The following is a 13,743-nucleotide window of genomic DNA, read 5'->3' as shown; positions in this document are numbered from 1 at the left end:
TTGAGAATATTCCATAGTAATGTAAGATGGAACTACTGGAAAAAACTGGGTACAGGGTGCACGAGTTCACTCCATACTATGTTTGCAACTTCCTATGAACCTAGAATTATTTCAAAATAAAATGTTTAAAACCAAACAAATAAACCAGGGATTTGGTAGTCACGCCTCCAGATTTTATTCCACTTGGAGGGGAGTGTGAGAAACATAGATGTACCAGCATTCCTCTTGTGCAGTGACAGATGGTAAGGTACTCTGCTACACAGGCCACCATTATGAATGGTAAGCGACATGCTGTGTCAGTTGTCAATTTATTGCCGTTCACCTGCAAGTGTACCCTTAAATATATGCTCCATCACAAATGACTAAATCTCTTTAAGCATTTCTCCTTTACGATGTTTAGCTTTCTCAGTAGAGGGTGCCGGAGGGACACTGTAGGAGGAAGGGCTTACAGCAAGGTACTGCATGGGTGGAGTGTCAGGGGTTAGGAGAATGTGAGAAAACCCAGTGGAGCCTGTCCAGTCACAGAAATGGAATGCCACCCCTCATGATCTTAGCCTTGGCCTGGGAAAAATCTTTCCACAGCCCTCTCAACAGGGAAACAAATCCCATAGCTGCCTGTGGCTTGGAGGATCACAGAGGGAGCAGTTGTTGATTCTAGGAGACCTTGAGCAGCCTGCATGCAGACTGACTGTGGCCCAGGAGATAAACACTAATCTGCTCTTCCCTCTGCCAGCCCCTGCACAATCCTTGTCCTCTGAAGTCCTCTTACCCACACAGACACTCTGATTCCCACTGCATTTCCTTGTTACCAGCTATTAATCACCCATTGAGGCTACACCCTGGAGGGTGGCCTATTGCTTGTCTAGAAACTCCAGAGCAGCCCCAGCCTGGCTAAAACAGAAGCTTCTCTGTCCTCCAGGGGCTGAACCACACCTTCTCCAAGGGTGCCTGAACCCTTTGTGAATTTGTCCTTCCTTGGTTACTCTACCTCAACCCTAGGGTATCATATAATGTTTCCTTATATATTATGGTTACACTTTCACTGTAGTTGTTAATTCTTTATATTAAACTTCTCCTGTTTAACCTGCTGTGTGGTTTCTGTTTCTTGATTCCACACTGCCATAATACTCTTGTTTAGTAAGAGATGTCTACTACCTAATTCCAACAGTAGGTCATGAGGCCACATGTTTTCAGTATTGTCATGATGATACATGCCACTGTTCCCCTTGTGACCAAGTGTACTGGGGTGTCCCATTGAACTCTAGTCTTCCATGACATTTTTCAGAAACCATTACAGCAAGGATTATCCAGACAAATGAGTTTAAGAAGCTTAATATTCATCCGGTTCTAAGAGAACTACAATGTGCACTTCCAGATTAAAAGCTGTTGAAAACTCTTTGAGACAAAAAGAAGTCTAAGTAATTTAGGATTTTTTAAAACTTATTTAACGAGAGGATCTTTTATCATAAATTGCCCGTAGTTGCCTCAAGTGTTGTCTTTCATCAAAGCCATTTTGAAAAATGTTGACATAAGGCAAAAATCACTAACTATAGAAGGTAAGCCTCAGATTCCTTCTCAGTATATATGTAGTAGTAGAAATTAATCATTCATCTCAGTCATGATTTTTGACAAATTTTTAAAGAGTATTTGTATTAATAATTATTATATTTAACAAATAGTTTTTTGTATTTTTATTTTATTAAAAAACAGTGGGCATCTGTTAAAGACCACATGATAGGCTGCAACATTTATGTCTAAATTGAGAGACTTCCTAATAAACCAGAATTTGGGTATGTATGAACTGAGGAAGATAACTGTATGTTTCATAACAACAAAAATCACTGAATTAAAATGTAGCTAAAATTAAATAAAAATTTCATTTAAAAAACTGAGTTGAAATGAAGATCCCCAGGAGCTATGTAGGTGATCTCCCTGTGACTATGCTGCAAAGGTTGCCAATTGGTTACAGAGACCTCTTCTTTCACATTCAGTGAGACAAACTTTGATTCACACCGGATTTACTTGTGTTCACATATCCAGAGGCCTGTTTGTGGGTATTGTAGAATCCAGTCACCCAGGTGAGCAATGCTCAAGAACAACTTGAGTCTAGGAATTTTGGACTTTGGTTTTATGTGTCAAGTGAATGTCATCCCTAAGTTAGGCATCACTGAGTCGAGTTATTAAGACCAAGGTTTTAGCTAGGCAGATTGAGGTAGGGTAAAACTGAAAAACATCCACAGCAGCAGGATTAACTGATGAGTTGGGAAAAAAAACATTAGGGCATAATACATCCAATGTTGTCATTTCCATAGAAATGTATGCTGCCTTGCACTGTCACATATGACACATAAAAAGTTTTGGTCTAACCTCAGTAAATGGACTCTGCATTTTTCCTTGTTTAGGGGATGGTTTTAGTGATTTAATGGATTTTAAACCAAGATTCTCCTCTATCATCCTCTCTCTCTGGGATTTCATCACCCTATGCTTTCAGTCTCATGTATTCCTTATTTTCTCTCCTTCCACGAGACATTTGCAAATGCTGTTCCTTCTGCCTCCGTACTCTTCCCTCTTATGTTCTGGTACCTCCTAATTATGCTTCTGGTCTCAACTTAAGGCATGGCCCTCTTGGAGAGCCATTCCTGACTTATCAAAGATGTTGTGGCTCACTATTTCATAAGCATCTGTGGTGATTTTTAAGGACGGTGATCTGAAATCCATACTGTGAAACACTAATAAAGAGTCCATCGTTTGCATGGACTGGCAGAGATAAAATCTGCCAAGATTTAGTATACTGTATAAATGAACTAACATTCACATGAGGATTCCAAAGTCTTGAGTTCTTGTTGCTGCTAGGTGATCTGCTATCGCATGTAAAAGAGTATCAGGTGTGTAGAGGGAGAAATTTTAAGCAAGGCAAGGAAAGCCGTATCCAAAATTAAGTTGTCAATGCATTAAAAACTGGACTCTTACAAAAGTGTTCTTATACCTTGTGATCTCTGTAATTGTAAGAATTATCTCCTGCCTCTGTTATTGTAATATTGAGCTTATTTCTAATTATAATAATAATATATAGTTATATTAATATATAATATATAAGGTCTGTGGCATATTTCATGAACAACAGCAATGATTTTTGCCTGTCAAGCACACCAATCTGCTCAAAGAAAAATTAAGTCTCTGAGTAACTCTTGGTGAGAAGAAAAATTACTAAATTTTTGCTTTTCTGCTCCACTGAAATTCCCTGAAGTCAAATTTTAAACAAGCTTTGTAAATAGTTTCAGATGGTTGATTTACTAAGATTTCTTGAAAATCATAACTCTCATTTCTTGTATTTAAAAACATGCTTGGGTATAATTTTCTTCTAAGAGTGTTTCAAGTTAAAAGTAGAGTTATTTATCAATTTGAAATACATTTCCAGAGATATATGATTATCATATAATGATAGCAAATGAAAAATTTTAAACAGCTTGATATATGGCACAGGTGACAAAAGTGCTGATAACTTTGACCTATATGTCCAAAAAGGAAAATTTATCCTAAAGTAAAAATTTAATATAAGAACCTTCTTTATATGCAAATGTCCTTTACAGCATTTTTATAGTCATTATAAAAGAAAACCCTAAAGTTCAAAGCATGAGGAATGTTTTAATAAATTATAGTCAAGTTACAAAATGAAATTATGTAGCCATCTGAACTAGTAAGTAGGAAGACAGCATCGAAATATTGAAATAAATTTACAGTATAACATTAAGCAAATAAATACATGAAAGTGAATATATTTCACTAATTCAAAATACATGCATATGTTCAAGAACTGAAAGCATTTTCAAAAGTAAAAATAATTGTGTTAGTGTATTGGGATTTGAGGAAATTGGTTTTCCCACACTTAAAGAAAAAAAATATTGTCTTTAGCAGCTTTAAACTGTCTACCTCCTTCCATGGGGAAAAAAAAGCCTTTTGAAACAACTATAGATTTTTCTGAAATATTTTAAAATTTCCCACACATTACTCTAATATTTATAGCATCAAATTCCAATATTCTCAGTTTTCACTAAGCAGAGAATAGCCATTGAATGTAATTTAAACCCAAGAGTCAGTTTACTGCAGTCATCTCTGTTTTAAATTACAGTACTACCAAAGCCTCCCCAGAATCAGTATGTGATCCCTCCTTTTTCCCTCTCGTGGTTATGTATATATATTTATATTGCTTCTATGTAATGATGCCTGAGCCTGACTGCAGGTGATGTCATTTCCATTGCTCAAAAATTATGGCACTCTACAACAAGTAACCAGCCAAACGTTACTATGGAAAAGAATACAAACAGCTTTAGGAACTTGGGAAGCCTCTTCAACATATTTCCTGTGGGGACCTGGATAGAAAGCCTTTTGCCAGATGCAGGAAGATGGAATTCTTCAGGGGGTTATTTAACCCTATTTCACTCTGCCCAATTATTTAATGTTTATTTTGAAGTTCTGAACACATAGCATGCTGCAGAGGGTCTGAACTGCAGGAAAAAGCTGTTTCATACAGTAATTTCAGTCATAAATCAATTTGCTTTTTTTCCAACACCTACAATCCTCTTAAACATTGCATTTCAGAAATCAGAGTAGAATCTAGGGCTTTGCCTGAAGCCCTAAAATATGACTACAATATAAAAATATTTTTCACATATATTTTAGCAATTTTCATACCAGACAAAGTTAGGAAACTTTCTGTTAATCAAAATGAAGGCTCTACCAATTTAAGAATAAAAAAGATACCAGAGTAGAATAAAAATGTATTGTGCGATAGAACTTTTCTTTGTGGGCGTCTTGTCTTTGGTTAACTACAGCTATCTGCCTGGAAGGGGAAAATATTTCGCAATATAATGCTAGCCTCCTTTAAAAACAGTAGCTAATCATCCCAACCAGGGGACAGAGCATAAGAAGATTGTGAGGCATATCAGCGTCAGCAAACAGCAGTTTCAAACTACAAAACAAAAGGTTTCCAAGAACCTGCCAAATTTCTGTCGTCACTGAGCCAGATTCTCTGCCAAGGAAATCCTCAGTCTTGCAACTATAGAAAGCAAGTTAAGGTTAGGGAAATATGTTAAACTAGCACCTTCCAAAAAGGGTAAGAATCCCTAGTATTAGGTTTATAACACTAATATTGTGTAATTTATTTTTCTCTTTTGGTTATATTTCTGTTACCAATCATTCAATATTTTTGCTGTGACTGAGAAATAAGTCTCAGACAATACTCTTTTTTTTTTTTCACAGAAAAAAGTCCTAAAGGCAATGACTAAAAATGTTTGTCAAAAAAATTAATTGAGCTATTTTGAGGAGGGAACTTTTAATTAGTTTTGGCAAAGAGTTGCTGAACATCTACCTGATAAGAATTTGAAAGAAATGAATTAAGAGTTTCAAAGAATATTAAAAAAAATCTAACTAAAGCTTTAATATTAGATGTTGCCAATTCCATTAATTGTTTTTTGGCTCTTCTAACTTCATCAAAATAGATTTTCAATTAGTTTTCCTTCTGAAAATGTACCTAAAATTAGTACATTACTTAATTTGCCACTAATAAGATGCATGCATGCATAATTCGGATACGTGAAGAGAAAGATAGGAATAATGCATTTGTTTATTTTTCTTTCATCTCCTCATTCACATTTATTAAGCGAACTGGCAAAGCACCTAGCTAAGACAAGTTATTAAAAGAATTTATGAAGTTGTATATTTGCAATAAGCTTATCTTACCGCCATGTCCTTTTCTGTCAAGTTCCTGTCCTGTGACTCGGCTACCACAGTTACATATCCATTAAAGGAAAACACAAATTTAACAGTTCTTTAACTCACTGATCTCATCTAACTAATGAACATCAAGCATGATGGACATACGTCGCTAGATAGCGGTTACAAGACACCAAATCTCTCATTGCTAGCTCTGGGAGCTACATTATTTAGTAAGTCATGGAAGAGAGAAGTGCACTTTCGACCATAACCCCTGCTTGTGTTGGGTACTCAGCTTACAAGGTTTGCCAGGTAAAGGCTGATTGAAGGAGCTTTTGTTTCCAAATTCTATAGAACAAAAACCCATCCTCAAAGGACCGATCTCACAGCATCCCAGGAAACTGCAGGATGTGGATAATCAGTATGTAATAAAAGAAGATATTCACTAAATGTTTCATGGATTATCCCAAGCAGGCTGGATACCAGACAATACCTGTTATTTAGCACAAAGCTCATGATCTGTCACATAGGCAGGCTTCTACCACTCTCACATACAGAATACATCTGTAGAAAAACAACCATCCAAAACTTGCTCTTGTGAGGTTTAAAATACATATGTATCAATGTTGATAATAGAAAAACAGAGTTTTAGAGTTTATTGTGGGAAGCTGCCAAAGGGTTAGAAAGGATCAGTCCCACGTTCTAGGGTTTACAGTCTGGTCAAATGCACTGCTTCTTACCTTTATTGTGCACCAGCATCATCTGAGATGCTGTTGACACTGCAGATTCCTAAAGCCCCAATTAGGGAGTTCCAGATTCAATACGCCTGGAATGTGGTCTTGGGAATCTGCCTTCTTACAAAGCACCACAAGTGATTCTGATGCCCATAGACGCCGGATTTAAGAAATACTTTGCTACATGGACAGAAATATCAATGAACTGAAGAAGATACAACATCATTCATTAATGCAATAAATGCTTGTGGAAGCCTACTATAGGAAAGGTACTATGCTAAATGGTTATAAAGCACTTATAAAACAACATATAAAAATAGAAAATAGTAAGTGTTAGTGAAAGCATGGAAGAATTGGAACCCTTGTACATTGCTGGAGGGCACATAAAATGGTGCAGCTGCTCTGGAAGACAGTATGGTGGTTCCCCCCAAAATTAAATGCACATTTACCATGTGATCCAACAATTCCACATCAGAGTACATACTGAAAAGAATTAAAAGCAGGAACTCAAGCAGATTTTTGTTAACAGCAGCATATTCACAATAGCCAAAAGGTAGAAATAAACCAGGTATCCATCAACAGGTGAATGGATAAGCAAAACGTAGCATAAACATACAATGGAATATATTCAGCCTTTAAAAGGAAGGAAATTCTGGTATCAATATATGCTGTCACATGGATGAAACTTGAAGACATTATACTAAGTGAAAGAAATCAGTCACAAAAGAACAAATATTGTACAATTCTATTTATATGAGGTACCTAGAATAGTCAAATTCATAGAGAAAGAATATTGAATAGCAGTTATGAGGGCTGAGAGGAGAAGAGAATGAATAAAGAGTTATTGTTTAATGGGTACAGTTTGGGATGATGAAAATTTTCTGGAGATGGATGTTGGTGATGGTTGCACAATGGTGTGAATGCACTTAATGTCACTGAACTGTACATTTAAAAATGGTTAAAATGGTAAATTTTACATATATATTTATAGCTACAATAAAATATCCAGAAAAACTTGTCATTAAAAATCATGCAAATAGTAATCAGAAAGTGTAGAACGTACACTGGTAAATAAATGACCAAATTTGATAAAATAAATTAAATAGCCTTCTTGGTGAAGAGAATTTTCGTGTGTGGTGTTAAAGGCAAGGGCGCTCAATCCCTGTTGCTTCTACCCTCTGTACACCCCCGACCCCCCAAACACATGCAAATCAAGGGAAAATGGAAACTTGGTAATTCATCATATAATGCAAAGATCAGCCCATCTGAGACATGAAGGTAGATATTGCTTAAATTCTGTCATTAAAGAGGCAAATGTATGTATAAGGTTTCTTTTTCCCCCTTAGGCAATGACGGACAACAACAACAAAAAGAAAATCAAAATCATCTTCTTTTTTTTTTTTTTTTTTAAGCGGTACGCGGGCCTCTCACTGTTGTGGCCTCTCCCGTTGCAGAGCACAGGCTCCGGACACGCAGGCTCAGCGGCCATGGCTCACGGGCCCAGCCGCTCCGCGGCATGTGGGATCTTCCCGGACTGGGGCACAAACCCGTGTCCCCTGAATCGGCAGGCGGACTCTCAACCACTGCGCCACCAGGGAGGCACCCAAAATCATCTTCTTATTCAGTAAATGAATGTGATGGAGACTGAACCATGTAATAAGAATGGATGTGATAATGTGGGCATGCTTGCAGTGTAGTAGCAAAGAATACAGATCTGGGACTAAGTACATGGGGACTGCTGACCTACGTTTTCCATTCAGCCACCACATGGTCTTGAGCTTTAGTCTCTTAGAAATAAAACGGGACTCGTAATGCTCTCCCTGACCTGAGAGAGTTGTATAGATCACGTCTTAAAGGAAATACGTGGAACTTTGAAAGTATTTCAGTGTCAGAAAAACCTCTTCATGTGGCAAGAGAAATGGCATTCAGTAGAGACATTTCTTTTGAGTACTACACTAAAACAAATCAAAACACATTTAAAACTTTCCTCAAAGATTGTCAATTAATTTTGAATTTATAAAACTTAATTAATTTTGAATTTTTAGTGGAGACAAATTATCTTTTCAGGATGGATTTTATTTTCAGCAATAAAGCCAGTCTACGTCAAAGGATTAAAATGGGATTAGATGGTTGATTATGCTCTTAGAAAACTTCTAGAAATGCTGAGATGAGGGCCAGCTGTCCAGAGAGGCAAATGTGCACCTAAAGATATTTAGTCAAGACTCTTGGCATCTCAGGGCCTTGGTTTCTTTACACTTATATAAACTGGGGTTTGGGGTTCAAAGAATACATCCAGTCCATTCCCTGAATGCCATGGTGATAGTAGAAAGTTTCTAAATTCTCCACCTTTACATTTTCAGGAAACCCTCAGTCTGAGACGTGAGTCTGAACACTCTAGATCCCACTTTGGGGAGCTGACTCAGATAATGAGGGGTCACAATCAAGTATCCCTGATGGAAGTCGTGAAGGGGCTCAGGATGAGGCTGCAGTTAGTCTTTGGAGAAAAGATGCACTTGCCTCAGAAAAGTGCATCTCCTTTGTCCCTGTGGACCAAGCTGCCCACAGTGGTTTGGTAAAGACTCCATGACAGGTACAGAGCCTCTGCTCTGGTCCAAATGCAGTCCAGGCTCATGCCCATTCACAGTGATGCTTTGGAGGAAGTTCATTCCCAAGAATAACTCTCATTTGAACAGGGCCCTCAGAACAACTATGTTCACACACAGAGCCACTTCCCACAGTGAAACCCAGCCTGTAGGTGTTGGGTAAAGACTGGTTTCAGCAAAATTATCCCAGGAATTTAGAAACACCGTTTTCCTTTCCCCTTGAGACTTGCTATATCTAGAGGAGTACCAGTTTTTCTTTTTTAAAAAATATCTTCAAAACATAAATATGACTACGCACCTTGAATTCCAGTTTCTATACACACAGCCCTTAGACATTCCCAAGGTTCTTACTTGCTAAGGGAGGTTGCTCTTAATAAGCCCTTCACCTACACTGTGATGAACCTGGCTACTTCTCTAGCCAGTGAGAAAAACAGGTTTAGTCTGTGGCAGGACACCCCCTCTAATAAGATTTGCCGTGACTTAGTAATGCAGAGACAATATCAATAATTTACAATCATGTTCTGTAGGGACCTGAGTGTCCTGTGGAGGTGCCTGTGAGACCTGTATAAAGGACAATGCTGAAGAGATTAGCCTCTCCATAATAAGACAGCGCTGCATGTCAGTAGTTAAAGAAAAAAGGAGTCTTCGCAAATGAATGAACCCTTAATGTTTTGCTGGACAAACACAAAGACCTCTTTCAAATATATATTAGAACCTTTTTCAGCCCTTTGGAAGTTTGCAAACTTAGAACTGTAAGGTAAACTTTCCCCTTTGTACCCAGTATCCTGAGTGTTCATCTGTCCTACATGGGTTTCCGTAGGCCTTTCCTCCCAAGAGGGTCACAAGGCTGTCTTCACCCATAAGAGAAAGGCTGAAATCTCGATATGTTAAGAGTGTGGTGGTCTTCAGCCTCTGGCCGATGAGCATTCCACTCTTTCTGACGGCAATTCAACCCACTAATTTTAATTTGCGTCTCATTTATTTTTTTTCCCCAAAACAGGACAGTCAGGGGTGCTTAAAATGGAAGCCCATATTTAACACCCCTCCCTCAACTTAGAAATAATGCTTTTAACTGTTTTGCGCTTAAGAAGTATATATATATGAAGTAATTTAAAGAAATTGTACTATGACTAAAATAATGTTTAGGAATCACTGCATTTCTTAACTTTTAGGAATCCATTAATATTTCATGTGACTACAAATTATAGAAATTCCTGACACAGTGGCTTAAACAGAAAACCATATCATGTTAGTTTCATACACAAATCACAGCGGTCCCCAAACTTTTTGGCACCAGGGACTGGTTTCATGGAAGACAATGCAACGCCGCAGGGCGTTGCAGGGGGTGTGTTCAGGTGGTAATGTGAGTGATGGGGGGCGACGGGGAGCGGCAGATGAAGCTTTGCTCGCATGCGCACCACTCACCTCCTGCTGTGTGGCCCGGTCCCTAATCGGTACCGGTTTGAGGCTCCGAGGTTGGGGACTCCTGCACAAATGGATTGCACAAATGGATTCAGAAGTAGTCCAGGATAGGTTATGCCATCAATCTTCCTTCATCATTCTTAGCAGGTGGCTTTTATCTTCAAGTTTATAAGAAAGCTGCCATATCCTAAAAATGGCATCCATGTTCTAAGAAGAAAGAACGCAGAAGGGTCAAATGCTCTTCTCTTGGTGAGTGAGGCTTCTTTTTGTTAGTTTCCTCCCCAGAACCCCCTGGCTATCAGTAGCCAGAATTGTGCCCCTTAGCCAGCCCCATCTGCAAGGGAGCCTGGGAGACCAAGTATTTTTCTTGGATACATTGCCACCCCAAATAAAATTGTGGTTCTCTTAATAAGAAAAATGAATAATTGGGTAGTCTAGAAGCAGTGTCTGTCACCACGTTCTAGCCCAAATACATCCATGATGCTATGATATGATGCTAATTTTATGTGTTATTGAAAAGAAATATATAGAAAGAGAAAACAGTGTCCTGTCATAAGTACTTAAAGAGAAGCAAATTTGGGTAGAAAATTTATGAACGATCTTAGAAAAATCTTCCTTTTTTCTAGATGTTCCGATCCCTATGCGATGTTCCCTCTTGGCCGCCTAGGGACCTGCTGGATCACTCCAAATAGTCCTGACTTCCTAGGTACACCCACATGTAGACACATTGAGTTCTAGAAGAATCTGCTTTGTGCCCCATCAGAACCAGATTCTGTTCATTATTTTGGAACTAATAGGTTAATCTGTTCCAGATCAATTAATGGGAACTATCAGGTTACCTATTATTATTTTTTTTCCTGCAGATCTCTAGAGATACGGAGTGTGAATTTGAATCCAGGTGGCACTTTTGAGCTATATGACTAAACTATGTGTTAACCATCACTGAGTCTTGAGTTCCATGTGTGTAAAAATGAACATAATATCTAACTCAAAGTCACTTGTGAGGGTTTGGGACATTTGACAATGTTATGAAGCAGTCAGGCACATGAAGTCCACATTCAGAACAGCTGGTTTCAAATTCCTGCTCAACCACCAGTATTTAAATGACGTTAAATGCATTATTTACATATCTAAGTATTAGTTTCCTCACGTAAAAACTGGGATGATAATAATATTTCCCAACAGAACTCTTGTGAGATGAATACAGTAAGTGAAATAATTTTTTAAGAACTTAATATAGTTCCTATTATGGAGTAAGTGTTCAGTGGATGTTGGCTTTTATTAGCAGTATTTAAGTGTAGTGGTTGGCACCCAAAAAGTGCCTTAAAATATCAGTTATCTTCTACGAACTATGGACCAGCACAATTTTAAGATAATTTGATTTTATTTTATATATTTTAAAGCTATATATTATTTCAATTGAGTTTATTAAAAGCCTTTCTCCTCAGAGACTATAATCACAAAGTCTAATTAACATCTGATTTTTATTTGGTCTTTCTAATAGATGTTGATCCAGTCTGGAGGTTTTCATATTTAATTGTTAGAGTGATATATTATTCAGGACAATATTACCTGTTTTTTTGGATAAATGAATCCAGTGGCAGAAATACATTTTAGTGTAATATCTTAAATCTTACATGTTTAATGAATTTTCTTACATAAAAAGGACTATAAATCATATCATTAGTTGCAGAGTTTAGCCAATCCTCAAATTATAAGTTTCATAAGTCTTATTTGAAAGCTTGAAAATATAGAACAGCTATAATATGATATTTGGGTGTGACATAAAGGTTCCTTATAAGACTAATTTTGGACACTGGTTACATTCTGAACTGCAAGTTCTGTTGACTTATAACCGTTTTTTCCAGGAGTTTGCCAAAGTAAATAAAGAACAATTAACCTAAAATCTTTTAATTTAAAAAGTACGTGGGGGGCTTCCCTGGTGGCACAGTGGTTAAGAATCCGCCTGCCAATGCAGGGGACATGGGTTCAATACCTGGTCTGGGAAGATCCCACATGCAGTGGAGCAACTAAGCCTGTGCGCCACAACTACTGAGCCTGAGCTCTAGAGCCCGCGTGCCACAGCTACTGAGCCCGAGTGATGCAACTACTGAGGCCCGTGTGCCTGGAGCCTGTGCTCTGCAACAGGAGAAGCCACCACAATGAGAAGTCTGTGCACCGCAACAAAGAGTAGCCCCCGCTTGCTGCAACTAGAGAAAGCCCACACGCAGCAACGAAGACCCAACACAGCCAAAAATAAATAAATAAAATAAATTTTAAAAAACTACTTGGGGATTCAACTATCCTGGGAGAATAAATGCAGTACTTATCTTAGTGTGTTTCTTTTTCTCACTCTGCGAAGATTAAAAAAAATAAAGACAACCCTAAAGATTATAGGCCTGTCAGCATCACTACTTAGTTGGAAACTTACTGAAAGGTATCATCAAAAAATCAATTTGCAAGCACCTAGAAATCATGGGTTGCTGGGTAAAATCTGCTTGGCATTGTGAAAAATAAATCCTGTCAAATCAACGTAATTTCCATCTATGACAGAAGTGACAAGAACAGTAGACACAGAGAACTTGACAGATAAAATATATCCTGACTTTGGTCACAATGTAGCAGCAGATCCACGTAATATCGAGAAAACTACAGTTTGGGTGCCACTTTATTAAGAGCTCCTATTAATGACTGTGCGAAATATATCTGGAAATGATACTCACTTGGAATATTGGACAAGGTAACTGGTTAGATATAAAGATGATCAAGTCCAAGACCAAATTGTGACAGGGATGATTCTGATAATTTTCTCATAAAAAATTTGAAAGGTATTAGTAAGAGTAAAACCAAGAAGGAATCATCATCATTTCGCTGCTTCTTTTTAAAAAGTCATCATGACTTTTGCAACCGTCCTGCCTCTCCTCTTGACTTTATTCATGCCTTTGTTAAATTATGAATTTCAAGTTAAAGATTTGCAGCTAGAAAGGGTATAGAGAATCACAAAGTCCATGTAATGTTGCAGTGGGATCATTCTCTGAGCTTTTGGGGTTTGGAGGCCCAGGAGAGTAGAGTAGATTAATGGCATGAAACCAGATGTGCCCAGTGAGGGATCCATTGCTATGTATGACCACAAGGATTTCTTTCCACAAGAAGAGTTTAATGCATCCCTCTCATCTCTGAAGACTCGGGACATCGAACAAAATGAAAAGAGTATGATCAAACCACAGAAAGAGTCTTATTTTTGTGAAACATTAGTAGTTCCTAAGCAGGAA

At 37.8% G+C, this 13,743-nt stretch overlaps 1 protein-coding gene across 1 annotated transcript in view; it reads right to left on the bottom strand.

The window, feature by feature from the left end:
* The window catches only part of XIRP2 (xin actin binding repeat containing 2), a 604,615-nt gene that overhangs the window by 307,183 nt on the left and 283,689 nt on the right, over positions 1–13,743 (bottom strand). Inside the window, exon 4 of the mRNA XM_079924291.1 lies at positions 10,475–10,678. The gene's annotated coding sequence lies outside the window, so the exon portion shown is untranslated. The remainder of the gene's footprint in view (positions 1–10,474; positions 10,679–13,743) is intronic.

The sequence above is a fragment of the Stenella coeruleoalba genome (assembly GCF_951394435.1).
Source record: "Stenella coeruleoalba genome assembly, chromosome: 6".
NCBI lineage: Eukaryota > Metazoa > Chordata > Mammalia > Artiodactyla > Delphinidae > Stenella > Stenella coeruleoalba.
Note: the sequence above shows the minus strand (reverse complement) of the source record. Positions and strands in the feature narration are given on the sequence as shown.